This window comes from Macrotis lagotis, chromosome 1 (assembly GCF_037893015.1).
Source record: "Macrotis lagotis isolate mMagLag1 chromosome 1, bilby.v1.9.chrom.fasta, whole genome shotgun sequence".
Lineage (NCBI taxonomy): Eukaryota > Metazoa > Chordata > Mammalia > Peramelemorphia > Peramelidae > Macrotis > Macrotis lagotis.
The window spans coordinates 545,751,589-545,766,870 of record NC_133658.1 but is presented as its reverse complement, the minus strand read 5'-3'; the positions used below and the strand labels follow the sequence as shown (position 1 = coordinate 545,766,870).

The following is a 15,282-nucleotide window of genomic DNA, read 5'->3' as shown; positions in this document are numbered from 1 at the left end:
CCTAACCTCCACTTCTTGGAATCCCTACTGTTAAGACACCACTTCCTTTGAGACCACCTCCTCCCCATGTTCTCTCTTGATCCCTGGATGTTAAGGTTCTCTTCCTTTATTATATATGCTATATTTTGTATTTACATACCACTATACATGAATTCAACCAACTAATCAATCAACAAGCAATTATTGAACCCTTACTTTATGTCAGACCCTGTGCTGATGCTAAAGATACAAAGGATGTCAAAAACAAGTTCCTTCCTTCAAGAAGATTACATCTTAATGGGGGAGAAAACATGTAAATGAATAACTTCGTACAAGATACATACAGAGTAGATAGAAGGTAATTTTAGAAGGGAAGGCTGTAGCAAACAGGGGAAAACCAAGAAAAACCCTACTGTAGAAAGGAGTATCTGAGCCAAGATTTGAAAGAAGCCAGGGATTTTAAGAGGTGCAGGTAGGAAAGAAAACATAAGGGAGATGATGGGAACAGCAATGTCACACATAAGGAAGCTCTGGGAGAACAGGGACAATTTCATTTTCACTGAGCATGGTACCCTAAATAGAAATGCTTGTGGAATTAAAATAAGAGCGATCTAACCTTTGCCATAGAGTCTGAAGAATAATGAAATTTTGTCAACTTTAAAGTTTTGTGACAACATGAGTTCTTGTAACCATCATTATAACATTTTGGAAGGAATGATAGAAGCAGAAATAGAGAAAGAGGGGCAGTGATGACCTTGGTGCCAAGATATTATATCTAGTGACCAGATTGCATAATAATTTGCCCAACTTGTTCTTTACTCCTCATTACAGTGAGGAGTGACCAACATTAGGGACCATAGAATGTCAGAGCTAAAAGAGAAAAACAAAAGACTTTAGAGATCATCTAATCCTCAACTGATTAAATATCAGATGATCACTTTCTATTTCCTCAGTATTTGGCTTATGCAATAGAGAGTTCAAGAGGAATAACTATTTCAAATTTCTCATAGTCCAGGAGAGGTCACAAAAAAGATAGCAAGAGATAGTTGAAAAGACTGGGAAAATGAAGGCATCCACAGGAATGAAAAATGACAATCATGCACTCAATACTTCATCTGTCTACCATGACTTTGTCTAGAACAATATATTATTTGGAGAGAAAAGTTACAGAAAGTTGAGTTCTTGGAAGATGGTGATGCAAGAGGTCACTAGGAAGTCAACAACTTCAATATTTTCCTCAAAAACTGATGTCTAGGGAGTCATGCATTCTTGTCAAAGGTAAATGAAAACAAATTATCTCCTTAAATTGAAAGGAAGTTACTCTATCTCACTTTTATGCAAGTCTATGGAAAGATCACTGCCCAAAGTCTTTCTTTGAGGGATTATATAGATTGATAGTTTTCTATGCATCCTAAAAAAATCAATGGAATAATAAGAATAATGCTATTGTAATCAAATGGCACTCTACAAATTAGTAGAAATGATAATAAGTAGGAACAGCCTAGAGAGGCTATGGGAAGGTAATCAAACTAACTGTTGGCAAAGTTCTGAATCAATCCAACTATTTTAGTTAACAATTTGAGGCTACACTGAGGTACCCCTCATATCCATCATACTGGTAAAGTTGACAAAAAGGGAGAATGCAAATGATATAGAGACTGTGGGAGGAAAAGAGAACACTATTGGTGGAACTATTGAATTAGTCCATCCATTCTGGAAAGCAATTTGGTACTATGCCAAAAAAAAATGTTAAACTGTGAAGACCCTCTGTCCCAGTGATATTATTTCTAGGTCTATATACCAAAGAGATAAAAAAAAATACATAAGTACAAAATTATTTGTAGCAGCTTTTTAAATAAAATTCTATAACAGCTCATTTCATGATGGTAAAGACTTGGAAACTGAGAAGATGTTCATCAATTGAAGAATAGCTAAACAAATTATGGTATATAAATGTGATAAGACACTTAAAATTATGCTGTAAGAAGTGATAAAGGTGGGGGCAGCTAGGTGGCACAGTGAATAGAGCACTGGTCTTGGAGTCAGGAGGACCTGAGTTCAACTATAGCCTCAGACACTTAATAATTACCTAGCTGTGTGGCCTTGAGCAAGTCACTTAACCCCATAGCCTTGTAAAAACCTAATAAAAAAAAAGTAATGAAGGAGATGGTTTCAGAGAAACCTGAGAAGACTTGTATGGATTGATATGGAGTGAAGTGAGCAGAACTAGGAGAACCATTTTTATAATAGGAACAAATACTGAAAGACTTGGGAATTGATCAATGCAATGATCAATCATAATTCCAGAGGATTTATAACAAAACATGCTATCCACCTCCAAAGAAAAGTGATGAGCTCAAAGTACAGATTGAAGCATATTTTTTTCTGACTAAATGACATCTGAAATCCTTTCACCTCTGGTTATATGACCTGATTTCTTCTAAGTTATAACTGTAATATCAATTTTCATCAAGATCAGTGTGACAGCATACTCATTTTTTCAAACTTATTACTAAACAAAAACTCTTTGTCGTAAATTTACCCTTTCCCTCTCTTTTACTAATCCTCTAACTTTGACATTCAATGTCCTCATTTAACCCTCTAGTCTTGATATATGTAGAGTAAAACTCTCTTCAGTGTGGCCAGGAAAAATGTCACCATTCTCTGAGTACAACTCTTTTTTACCCCATTTGGTGTTTTCTTGGCAAAGAATGGTATACCATTTCCTTTTCCAGGTCATTTTATAGATTGGGAAATTGTGACAACAGGATTAAGAGACTTGCCCCAGGTCACACAGATAATGTTGAAGCCATATTTGAACTCAGAAAGATGAATCTTCCTGACTCTAGGGAGTAGAAGTTTAATACCATACTTCCTACAAGAAAATTACTCATCACTGAAGATAATCCAGTTATCTCATCTCATAATACAAAGGGAATCCCTTGTATGCAATAAGAGAAGACTTTCCTATCTTATTCATTCATTGTTGTAGTTATGACCACTCCTCCTCCCAAAATAACTTTTTCTTAGCACTAGAAACTGAGTCAAATCTGAATAATGTGTTATAAAAGACATACAACCATCTCCTTAAGAGTGAAATCAGGCTTGGCTGTAAAGTTTTTAAGAACCATAAATATTAACATAATTGCTGACTTTGCAGTTCTCTGACAAAATTGACAAAAAAAGGAAAATGACAAAGGCTAGAGCAACTATGGGGAGAAAAGTCACTTAAATACACTGTTGGTAGATTTATAGATATATACATGCATACATACATACATATATATTTTCTCTCACCAGTGCGCAAAAGTAGAATATGAACTCCTTGAGGGCAGGGACTGTTCAATTTTTGTCTTTGTGTTATTTGTATTGCATTATTATATTATTGTATTATATTGAATTGCATTATTGCTGCCTTGAGCATAAAAGATGTTTAATTTATTGAATGAATGGATGGAATGGAGAAAATGTAGATTTCTAGTTAAAAGATCTGGAGATCATAAAAAATAAAAGGGGGAAAAGATTCAGGTGTACAAAAATATTTACACCATCTATTTTGGTAGTGACAAAGAACTGGAAACTATGGAGATGTCAATAAATTGGGGGATGGCTGACAAATTGTGGTATATGAATGTGATGGGATATTATTGTTTTATAAGAAATCATAAATGGGAGCAGTTAGGTGTCTCAATAGCTAGTGAACCAGTCCTGGAGTCAGGAGGACTTGAGTTCAAATCTTGATGCATGATACTTGCTAGCTGTGTGACCTTGGGGAAGTCACTTAATCCTATTGCCTCACAAAAAAAAAAGAAAAAAGAAAAAGAAATCATGAATGGGCAGACTTCAGAAAAGCCTAAGACTTTCATGGAAGCAGCTAGGTTGTGCTTGAGACTTAGTTGTATGACACTGGTCAAGTCACTTAGCCCCTTGCCTTGCAAAAAAAAAAAAAGAGTTGCATGAACTGATGCTAAGTGAAGAGAGCAGAATCAGGAGAACATTGAACACATTAACAACATTGTGAGATGATCAACTATGATGGACTTAACTCCTCCCAGCAACTCAATGATCAAGGGCAATTCTAAAAGACTTGTGATAGAAAATGTCATCCATATCCAGGAAAAAAATTATAGTCTGAATGCAAACCAAAGCACATTATTTCTACTTTTTAAAGTTTATTTTATGTTTTTTTCTTTCATTTTTAAGGTTTTTCTTCCCTTTAGTTCTGATTCTTCTTTTACAACAAGATTAATATGGAAATATGTTCAAAATCAATACCAGATTATTTGCTGTCATGGGGAGGGGAGAAGAAAAAGGAAAGAGGTAGGAAAATGTGAAACTCAAAAGCTTTCAAAAAGATGAATGTTAAAATTCTCTTTGCATATAAATGGAAAAAATAAAATAAAATAATCAAAAAAAAAGACCTGGGTTTGAATTACTTTATCCAAATCATTTCATTTCTCTGAACCTCAGGCTCTCCATATGTAACATGGGGCAGGGGAGGGATAAGGTGAGGGTTGGAGTTAGATGATCTCTGAGTTCTAAATCTATGATCCTATAAACAAGAAATAAATAGACATATTATTCATTTCTTGCCTCCTCAAAGGGTTCCACTTGGTACCTTGTAGTTAGTTGCCTTTTGGCCAGAAGAGTAAAGTCAATCTAATTCAAATACCAGATAATTGTTCCAGGGCAATCAAGGACAGTCATTTTCTAAGCATTATCACCCAGAATGGTCTGTATATCACTCCAGGACTCGAGCCTGAGAATGATGATAACAAAGAGGATGGTGGGAAAAGCTTCTTGTCTCCATCAGCTTCTGTGCACATGAGCTTGACATGAGCTCAGAGTACCCAGAGAGAGGTACTGAAACAAATGTGTTTACATGCCTATCGAACCATAAGTAGCTCATAGTTAATGAAATCACCACCAATGCTGTTGCCTTTCAAATGACTTGATGAAGAAGACTCCCAAATCTTTCTCTCCAGTTCTGCCCTCTCTATTGAACTCCAGACTCACATATGACACTGACAGAGAGATTTAGAGATGAGAACTTTGGTTCAGACCAAGGATGACTTCTAGTCTAGCTCTAAATCTTTAAGTTTTTAATCTCCAATTAACTATAGGACAAATGCTGTAGTACCTCAAGCTCAGCAACATCACCAAGATTGAGCTCACTATCTTTTCTCCTGAATATGATACTCCTTGTGATTTCACTATTTCTGTCTATGGCACCACTATTTACTATTTTCAAAGATTTGGACCTTGGGAGAGGAGGATGATGTTGACTCTTCCTTTCCCTTCCTTCTCCCTCATCTCATATAGCCAAGTCCCACAGGTTTCACTTCTCACATCCATCCATTATCTCAGTGCAGGATCTCCCTACTACCTGCCTGGCCTATTCCAATAGCCTCCTAACAAGTCCCACCACCTTTGCTCTGTTCCCCTCCAATCTATCCTTCAAACCACTTCCAAATTACTCTTCCTTATGCATTGAGAGGAATATACAAGATAATAAAAGTACTGGCCCTGGAGTCAGGAAGATCTGAGTTCAAACAGCTACTTACTGGCTGTGTTGCCCAGAGCAAGTCATTTAACCTCTGTATGCCTCAGTTTCCTTATCTGTAAAAGAGTTAATAAGAACACGGACCTCCCAAGGCAGTTTCATGAATCAATTGGGATAAAGTTATAAAGTGCTTATCATAGAAGGTACCACAAAAATACTAGTTATTATTATTATTATAACTATTCCTTTTTTCACATATTATTCATCTGCTCAAAGCTCATTATTGGTTCTCTAGGATTTGCTAAGTTCAAATTCCTACATCTGATCTTCAAGACTTTCCACAATCTGGCACCACCTGATCTGCCCCATCTTGTCTCATATTGCCACCTTCCACTGACCCTATGTTCTAGCCAAAATGGACTTCTAATACTGTAATTCAAAGCCAGATATGTTAAATGCCTTTGCTATTTAATGCTATTGAATGATTGATAAGAAGTAGGGAGTATTAGAGGAAGAGCTACAACTAGAAAAGACATGAGATTCAAACTATAAACTTATTTTATATGAAACTGTATATTTTAAAGAATCCAAATGATCGTTTAAAGTAATAGAAAAATAAAGTTAAAATAATATTAAAGAAATATGTCAATTTTTATTTCTTCACCATCACTCAATCAAGTTCTAGTCATGGGACCTTATCCAAGTCACTGGACTGGACATCCCTCATTTATCATAGGTAGAGGACTAAAAAGAAGAGTGATGGAGTATTAAACCACTAGATTATCTCCAAGGTCCCTTCCAGGGTTGGTCTTTTGTGAACTGTTTCCACAAAGTCCACAGGAGGACATATCTTGAGAACAACAGGTCACAAAAGGGAGTTTCCAGGGGACAGTTTGATAAAAAAAGAACCGTGGCTTGACTCAGAGCCCAAGAGCCTCTTCTATACAGTCCTGCCCTGCATTAAATTATGGAAAGGAAGAAAACAAATAAACAAAATAGAAGGATACCACAATCCAAGGAAGGGAGGGATAGTTTCAGTTAAGCATTTATTTAATGGCAAGAATAATATTGAGATGACAGTGAAAGATATGGAGGGATCATGAGTGACACCTCTTTCATGAACTGCATCAGTGATGACTACCTCAAATTGCTTCACCCTTTTCCATCAACCCTTTTTTTGGGGGGGGGGGGTAATAAAGACACACTTGCTCTCAAGGAGCAGACATTCCCTCCTACTTCATTTTCACTCAGGAATAACAGATCAGACTTTTTAGCTTATTAAATAAAAAATATCTCAAATAAGAAATTGAATATTACAGGCAGGAGAAAAAAGCTATGGTACTGTGTCTTTAAAGAGGGCAGATCTCAGTTTGTTAAATTATCCAACTATTACCTAATGATTTCCTAAACATTTAAATAAGAATTATGTCCAATCAAGTATTTATAAGTCAAATTCAATCATTAATCTTATAGTATTCCATATTTAAACTACCTTTTAAAAGAATATTGATGAATAATATGTACTTTCTTCTGTTAACCCTGTATATGAATTTAAAATAGCAGCAGGATGGGAGGAAATCTTCAGGCTCTATCTACACTTAAATGTAGTGGAAAATCACAGCCATTACTTAAGTGATTAACGTTTAAAGCACTTTATGCAGATAATTAAAGCAAAAATTGTCTATCCTGCTATTTATATAATTGCCTCAACCCTCCAAAAGGAAGTACATCAATGAGTCAGTCAACAAGCATTTCCCAAATTCCTTCTATGAGACCGGGCGCTCTGTGCTAAGTGCGGGGAATTACAGACTAAAAGGAAGAGGACAGGAGAGGTATAATTAAATGAACAAGTTCATTCACTGTTTAAAAAAAAAATAAGTGCAGCATAACCAGCTTCAGCGTTAGGGGTGATTTACTACAAAATACCAATTAAACGTCTGCCATTCTTCCCAATTCGGGGGGAAAAAGGTGTAGATTAAGACAGGGAGAATGAGAGAGGGAAGGGATGGGGGGAGAGTTTGAATAGTTTCTGGCACAAAGCAATGTTTTTCTCCCCTTCATCAACCGGGGAAAGCGCTAGTGAGAAAATAGCGGCCACTACACAACTCAAATTTAGCATTAAAAGTGCAATCCCCAAGTCACACCACAGCCCCGCCAAACCCCTCCTTCCCCCTCCCCAAAAACATCCCTTACCTAACTGGTCAGATCCTTTACAATTCAGTGTTCAACACCTGGTTGCTATGGTCAATTTAGAATCAGACAACAGCTGGGCTTTTGTTGATGGGGTTGATTCTGCTTTGGTTGCTCTAAAAACTTCAAGAAAATTAGATTAGGAGCTTGGTCCCATTTCCCTAGGAAAAGTTTAGGAACTGGGTCCGCGGTGTCTTCTTTTAGGGAAAGCAATCAGGTGATTAAATGGCCGGAGGGAGGGCGGGCGGCGGAGGTCGGAGACTGACCCAGAGGAAATGAAGCAGCCTCGCGCCGCGCCGGCCCGCGCCACGGTCCAGATGTGCTACACTCGCCCGCACCCCTGCCAAGGGCTCGGGCTGCCGCGGCTGGCAGCGGCCCAAGCTCATTGGTGGCGAGGACGGCTCTCCGCTCCCTGATTGGCTTTGCGCCCCGCCACTCCCCGCCATCTCCGCCCCCGCACCGCTAAACCCGAGCTCTCCAGCCTCCCTCTACAGACGGAGAGCGGGCGCTGCAGGCCGGGCCCGTGATGTGGCACTCATCGGCAGGGCGGGGAGGCGGGGTCCGGCATGGGGATGGGGATGGGACAGCCGAGCCCGCTCCGTGGAGGGGCCGGCTAGCTGGGGGACAGCTCGGGGGCTGAGGGGAGACCCGCGGGGCCAGTCTCCAGACGCTTCCCCACTGCAGACATTCACCTCCATCTCCTGTTTGGTAGCGCTAGAAGTTTGCGAATCGGGTTGTTCAGAGATGGAAGATGGATAACCGTTCAGCAGGCGCCCTCCAGCCCTCCACCCTTTACCACCCAAGTCAGTCCTAAGCAAATCTCACCCAGAGTCCCAGGTCACATTCCTTGCCACTCTCAAAGATCCTGGTCCTGAGCATCCATAATGCCCATGGCCCGCCTGGCTCATGGAATTCTTTCTCATAATCCCTCGGCTTCTTAATTTTATGAAGATGGGGAAACAAAGTTTATGGGAAGGGAGTGAAAAGGGAAGAGGAGAGACACTGAAGAGGAGGAGAGTGATTCATCTTAAAGGATTCTCTCCTTTATTGAACTTTCCTCTGTGCTAACTTTGGGTGTTTTGGAACCTCCTCTCTTATCCCTCTATAATACAATTTCATTTAGTAAATTCATCCACTCCCATGGAATCAAATATTTCTATGCTGATGATAATGAACAGCATTCCATATTTAAACTATTTAAATATTCCATACTTAAATTGTAATTGCTGTGATTCATTTTATAGATGAGAAAACTGAGGCAGTTCATTGATTTGCCCATTCATACAGCTAGTATCTGATGTCACATTTGAACTCAAGGCATTGGCAAAGATTATTGTTACTGTTGTTGTTTTGCAAGCAATGAAATTTTAGTTTGGACCTGAAGGGAACTACTGATGATGAAGAGAATTCCCAGATATCAGGAACAGCCTACAATGAGGAGATAGAACCTTCTATGAGAAACCCAGTGTCACTATTTCTTAGGCTAAATGGAGAGGAATAAGAAATGAGAAGGTAGAAAAAGGTGATGTTGTGGATTTTAAAAGCCAAACAAGTATTTCTATTTGATCCAGAAGTGGATAGGAGTACTGGAGTTTATTGGGTTATGTAGCCAGAGGATTGACTGGAATAGGGAGAGCCCAACAATGCAAATGAGGTGACAAGAATCTCAATAGGGTGGTGCCAGATAAAAGAAGGGAGTGAGAAATGGGAGGTTTTGAAGGTAGACAAGACAGGACTTGGCAAAAGATTGAATCATTTAAAAAGAGGGGAGGGGTAAAGGGAGGAATGATTTAGTTTTGGACATGCTGAATTTGATATCTACAAGACCTGTAACTTGAGATTCCAAAAGGCAGTTGAAGATGAGAATTTGGGAATTAGACTATAGTTCAGGGCTGTTTAGGGTACAGGATAGGTGTGAAGTGGTTAGAACTTAAGTCAGAGTTCAAATCTAGCCTGAGACACTTCCTAGCTATGTGACCCTGAGCAAGTCACTTAACCCTATTTGCCTCAGTTTCCACATCTATGAAATGAACTGAAGAAGGAAATGGCAAACCACTCCAGGATTGCCTAGAAAATCCCAAATGGGGTCACAAAGAGTTAGATACAACTGAACAACAAAATTACACTGAGTTCCATAAAAACAAGGACTCTCCTTTTCCTTCCTTTGCATCTCTAGCATTTGACCCAATGGTAGGCACATAGTAGCTACTTAATAAATATTTATTGACTAACTGTTTCCTCCCCTGGAAAATCCAGCAAAAAATGCCAATCTTGATCTAAGGTTTATGGAAGAAAGAATAAGCTCCTTGAGGATAGGTTCTCTCTTCCCATTTCTTCCAGCGTAATAATACTCCATTAAAATCACATACCATAATCTGTCCAGTCATTCCCCAATTGATTGGCATCCTTTCAGTTTCCACCACCAAAAAGAACTGCTTTAAATATTTTTGTATGTAGAGGTCCTTTTCCTTTTTCTTTGACTTTTCTTTGTATCTTGGGATACAGACCTAATAGTGATATTTCTGGATCAAAGGCTATGCATAGTTTTATAACCTTTTGAATAGAGTTCCAAATTATTCTCCACAATGGTTGGACTATTCCACCAATCGCCATGGTGTATCTATTTTCATACATTCCCTCCAGTATTTGTCATTTTCTGTTTTTCTCATCTTAACTACTTTGATTGATGTGAAGTGGTACTTAAAAATTGTTCTAATTTGTATTTCTCTAATTATTAATTTTTTTCACATGGCTATTGATAGCTTGGATTTCTTCCTCTAAAAACTGACTATTCATAACTATTTAGCACCTGGGGAGTGTGAGACTCACTTTCTTTACCTGTATAAAGACATTGGTCATCTAGATGAGCTCTAAGGTACCTTCTTAAATACTCTGATCTCTGAAAGACTTTCTGCTACTCAGATTAGCACCCTAAAGAATAGCCCTATCTCTAATACTGTGACCAATAGATGAACTCAAAGATCTTACTCACTGGCACAAATATCATATTAATTTCCATAAAACAGATTTATAATTATAGTAATGGAAGTAATTATTATCATTCTATGAGAAATAGAAGCAAGGTGAATGAAGAAATTATGGAGAGAGATGAACCAATGCAAACTGAAGAAAGCAAAGCCAAGAAACAATACATACAATGGCTACAAAGTACATAGAAAAAAACCCAAAAACTATTGAAACAAAATTAAAAATCCCTAAGAAAAAAAAGAAGAGAAGAATTTCAACCTGCTCTGTTGCAGAGTTCAGAGTTCTTTGGTGTGAAATACGCATGCAACAGCATATTTTTTTTTAATGTCAACTAGTTTTTCTTTTTTTTTTTCCTTTCTTTTTAATTTTTTCTTCACTTTAAATTTTTTTTTCTTGTTATAAGGAATGACTCTGAGAGAAGTGAGAAAGATATATGGATAAATTTAGATCATACTAAAAAACATACCAATAAAAATCTATTTTAAAACAAGAAGGGAGCAGCTAGGTGGTGCAGCGAATAAAGCACTGGCCCTGAAGTCAGGAGGAACTTTGCCAAGGAAACCAGTCTCAGACACTTAACACTTACTTAGCTGTGTGACCTTGGGTAAGTCACTTAACCCCATTGCCTTGCAAAAATTAAAAAACAAAACAAGATGGGAAAACAATCTCAGTAAATAAAATTATTTCATTTCTTCCAATTTATGTCTTGGATATTTAGAGAAAGACTCTCTCCAATTGAATGCATAAATGAACCACAAACACTATCTATAAATTTGTAACTAAGGACACTTAATTTTAAATTGTATCATCAATTATATCAGGATACCTGGGTGGGGGGGAATCACTGTAGACAGATGAATAAATAAATGGCCCTCTCTACCTTCCTCTCTCATTTCCCCCACTGATTGTTGATACTGAAAATTTCATTATTTGAGATTCATTCTTTTGACAGTCTTTGAACTTTGTTAACTTGTAACTATCCCCTGGGGAAAGTAAAAAAAAAGTTAGGTTTCAGTAGTGATTTATATCTCTGTATGTATTAATTTATGAAGTTACTTCCTGAAATTAATATTCATTAGGGATGAAAGGCAAGGGCAATATGAGAAGGAAAGAAACCCTGTGGACAAGTGGAAACCAGGGATGTTGGAAGAACCAGGTAGCACTGACATAAGAAAGGGTATGGAAAAGGAAGAATGAAATTATGAAAACAAATTTTACTTACTGAAAAATTTATAGTGAATGTTGATATTGGTTATAGACATCAGTCTTTCTTGATCTTCTTAAGCACATACCAAATGTACTGTATGGACAGCTTCCTTTAAACTAACCTGAAACACAAAAATCTGCATTTATTATAAAGAAAAATAATAGAATCCCTTTAAATAATAACCATTTTTACATGTTTATAGATTTAAAAAAATTTTAGTTTCACACAATGTTTCAGAATTATTATAATTAGGGATCATTGACCTACAGCAGTGATAGGTCAAATCATCATTGTTCATTTACTGACTTGAAGGTGAAGAAGAGGGAAGAGATATTGAGAAGTGGAAGATAGTGTCTCTTCTTCATGAATAAAAATGGGACACAAGGATTTGGAATAGTCCATAATTAGAAGTAAGGACAGTTAAGAGGTACAATGGAGATGGTACTGGGCCTGGAGTCAGGAAGACGAGTTTAAATGAGTTCAGACACTTACTAAGCTGTGTGATCCTGGGAAAGTCATTTTTGTTTTGTTTTTCTTTTTCTTTTATCTCAGTTTCTTCATCTGTAAAATAAACTAGAGAAGAAAATGGCAAACTATCCATTACCTTAAATAGGGTCATGTAGAGTTGAAAATGACTGAAAAACAAAGAACTGAAGTCAGGGATATTGCAGGGAAATATTTTACTGAACCTCAGATTTTGGACAGTCTAAGCAGAGTGATAACTAAGGTATGGCAACAGACTTTGGCCCAGAGTATCATATTTAGAGAGCATTCCTCTTCCTTTGACAGTTGGAAATCACTAACTTCATCATATGCTCAATAAGAATAATTATTTAAAATATGAAACTATATGATAGAACTCTCTTCTCTCTAGGAAAGTAATCTCTCTGGTGGCAATTCTCTTGAGTAAACAAGAGAAAAAAGAAGTTGTGACTAAGTGATAGCTGACCCTTCACTGAAACATAATCAAGGACATGAGAACCATAGTGACATTGACTTCTATGGACTTTAGCCCACCTCTGATGAACAGTGAAATAACTTGAGTTCAGATCACAGTAATGATAGATTTGGAGGATGTGTGGGCAGAATGTATGATAAAGGTGACAGGAGAGTGGGAAGGGTGAGAAGAAAAGCTAGTTATCTCTAATTTCAAGATGTTAAAGATATAGCTAACTAAAGTGAGGGAAATTGAGAGGAGTGAGGGGAACTAGGAACTGCTGGGGCCTCCTCTGCACCAGTTTCTTTTTATCCCTATAACTCTGACAGGATTTTCCACACCCTAACCAGAGGGGTTTTGGCAAATAGCAATTAAACCCTATGGTGAGCCAAAATTTCTTAAATACCTTCTATATAAAGCACTGTTACATATACTCTAGAGGACACCAAAAAGTAGAAGACATGTTTGTTGCACATAGAACCCACCCACAAAGAGTTTACAATTTGAGCAGCTTTTCACCATTTTTCCAAACTTGCTTTCAGATGTGAATCTTTCAGACATACTCTATAAAACACTGTCCCAATCAACATAATTTGCCAGTAACATCAATATATCTTAACCAAACACCACCAATAATAACATCCAAAAACTGCCACATAAATAATTTGACCAATTGCCAAAGACAAATTATAGCATTGTTCCTATAAAATTGACTCCCCAATTCTAAACATCAGTTTTAATCTCAACTCTAATTAGCTTGTGATCTTGCGATTTCAGAAGGTCTCTGGGTCTCAGTTTCCTCATTTGGAAAAATGAGATAATTATAGTTATCCTGTAAATCCCAAAGGAATGTTTTGATCATCAAATGGAATAATGAATGTGAATTATGGGAAATGCACATAAAAATACTTGGCTGAATGAACCATATGACCATTCCCACCTTTGATGAGTCTATTCACTTTGCCTGGGGTGGGTTTTCTTCCTATATATCTATTCAAATTCTAGGTATCCTTCAAAGACTTTTTTGACAGTTGCTAGAATAATAGGCAAGGCAAATGCCATAGCCATAGTTGAAAGGAGTAACACTATGTATATATGAATTATTAGCCTTAGTATCCAGATCTTTGATTTCATTAGTATTGGAGGCTTCTGGTGAAGAAGCCTCCCTCAAACTCTGCAGATCAGAAACTTTTGTAACTTAGAGCATTAGAAAGCTTGCCTGGGGCTCTGAGAGGTTATGACTTTCTCATGTTCACAAAGTTATTAGGTGCCAGTATATGATCAATTTTGCTAGGGTTTTTTCTATTATTTTTTTTTGTCTTTAAAAATATTATTTGTTTGCTTGTCTCCTCAATGGGAAGAAGGGAGGGAAGGAGGGAATTTGTAAATCAAAATTTGAAAATAGAATGTTAAAATTTTTTGCAGGTAACTGGGAAAAATAAAATATTAAATTAAAATATTTGTTATAAAGGGAATGCTCTCAGAGAGAGGGAAGAAGAGGGATGCTGAGGGAAATTTTGGTAAATAACAAAAAATAAGTATTTATTTTTTAAATAAATTTAATGTTACTTCCTTTTTAGAAGGATGGCACAAAACTTCTATATGAGAGGAAACTGGCAAAGTGTTCTGCTCATGATTCATGTGCCACTATAAACTTATTGGAGACATGAATTATACATCTTATCTGGACCTTCTGCTTTCCAATTTTACAGAACCTAAATTTTCAGTCACCAGTCTCTTCTTCATGTAATCTTTTCCATTGTTCTTATGATGAACAAGTTTTGTATTGCTTGATCCAACTTGCATCCATGTTGATTAAATAGTTGACTAAATGTTTGGCCAAATAAATGGCCAGAAATTTTCCACTTTCTCCTTCAAAGGTTCTCTCTCTCTCTCTCTCTCTCTCTCTCTCTCTCTCTCTCTCTCTCTGTGTGTGTGTGTGTGTGTGTGTGTGTGTGTGTGTGTGTGTGTCTGACTGTCTCTCTCCTCTTTTTTCTTTTCTCTTTCTCTCTGTCTTTCTGTCTCTGTCTCTGTCTCTGTCTGTCTCTCTCTGCCTCTGTCTGCCTCTGTCTCTCTCTCTCTCTCTCTCTGTGTGTGTGTGTGTGTGTGTGTGTGTGTGTGTGTCTGTCTGTCTGTCTGTTTGTTTGTTTGTTTTGCAAGGCAAATGGGGTTAAGTGGCTTGCCCAAGGCCACACAGCTAGGTAATTATTAAGTGTCTGAGGCTGGATTTGAACTCAGGGACTCCTGACTCCAGGGCCGGTGCTCTATCCACTGTGCCACCTAGCTGCCCCCTGTATGTCCATCTGTCTGTCTGTCTGTCTGTCTGTCTGTCTGTCTGTCTCTCTCTCTCTCTCTCTCTCTCTCTCTCTCTGTCTCTCAGGCTCTCTGTCTCTGTCTGACTCTATACTTTTCTGTCTCTGCCTCTGCCTCTGTCTCTCTGTCTCCTCTGAAGGCTTTATAATAATAGTTTTTGATCAG

General features: G+C 37.6%; 1 protein-coding gene across 4 annotated transcripts in view; it reads right to left on the bottom strand.

Moving 5' to 3' along the window:
- Positions 1-8,632, bottom strand: part of TMEM45A (transmembrane protein 45A) — a 111,071-nt gene extending 102,439 nt beyond the window's left edge. For 3 of the 4 annotated variants that reach the window (XM_074214328.1, XM_074214329.1, XM_074214327.1), the window contains exon 1: positions 7,676-8,004. The gene's annotated coding sequence lies outside the window, so the exon portion shown is untranslated. Of the gene's footprint in view, positions 1-7,675; positions 8,005-8,497 lie in introns of those variants that run through there. The other variant, XM_074214326.1, reaches the window with a different exon arrangement.
- Positions 8,633-15,282: the final 6,650 nt, after the last annotated feature.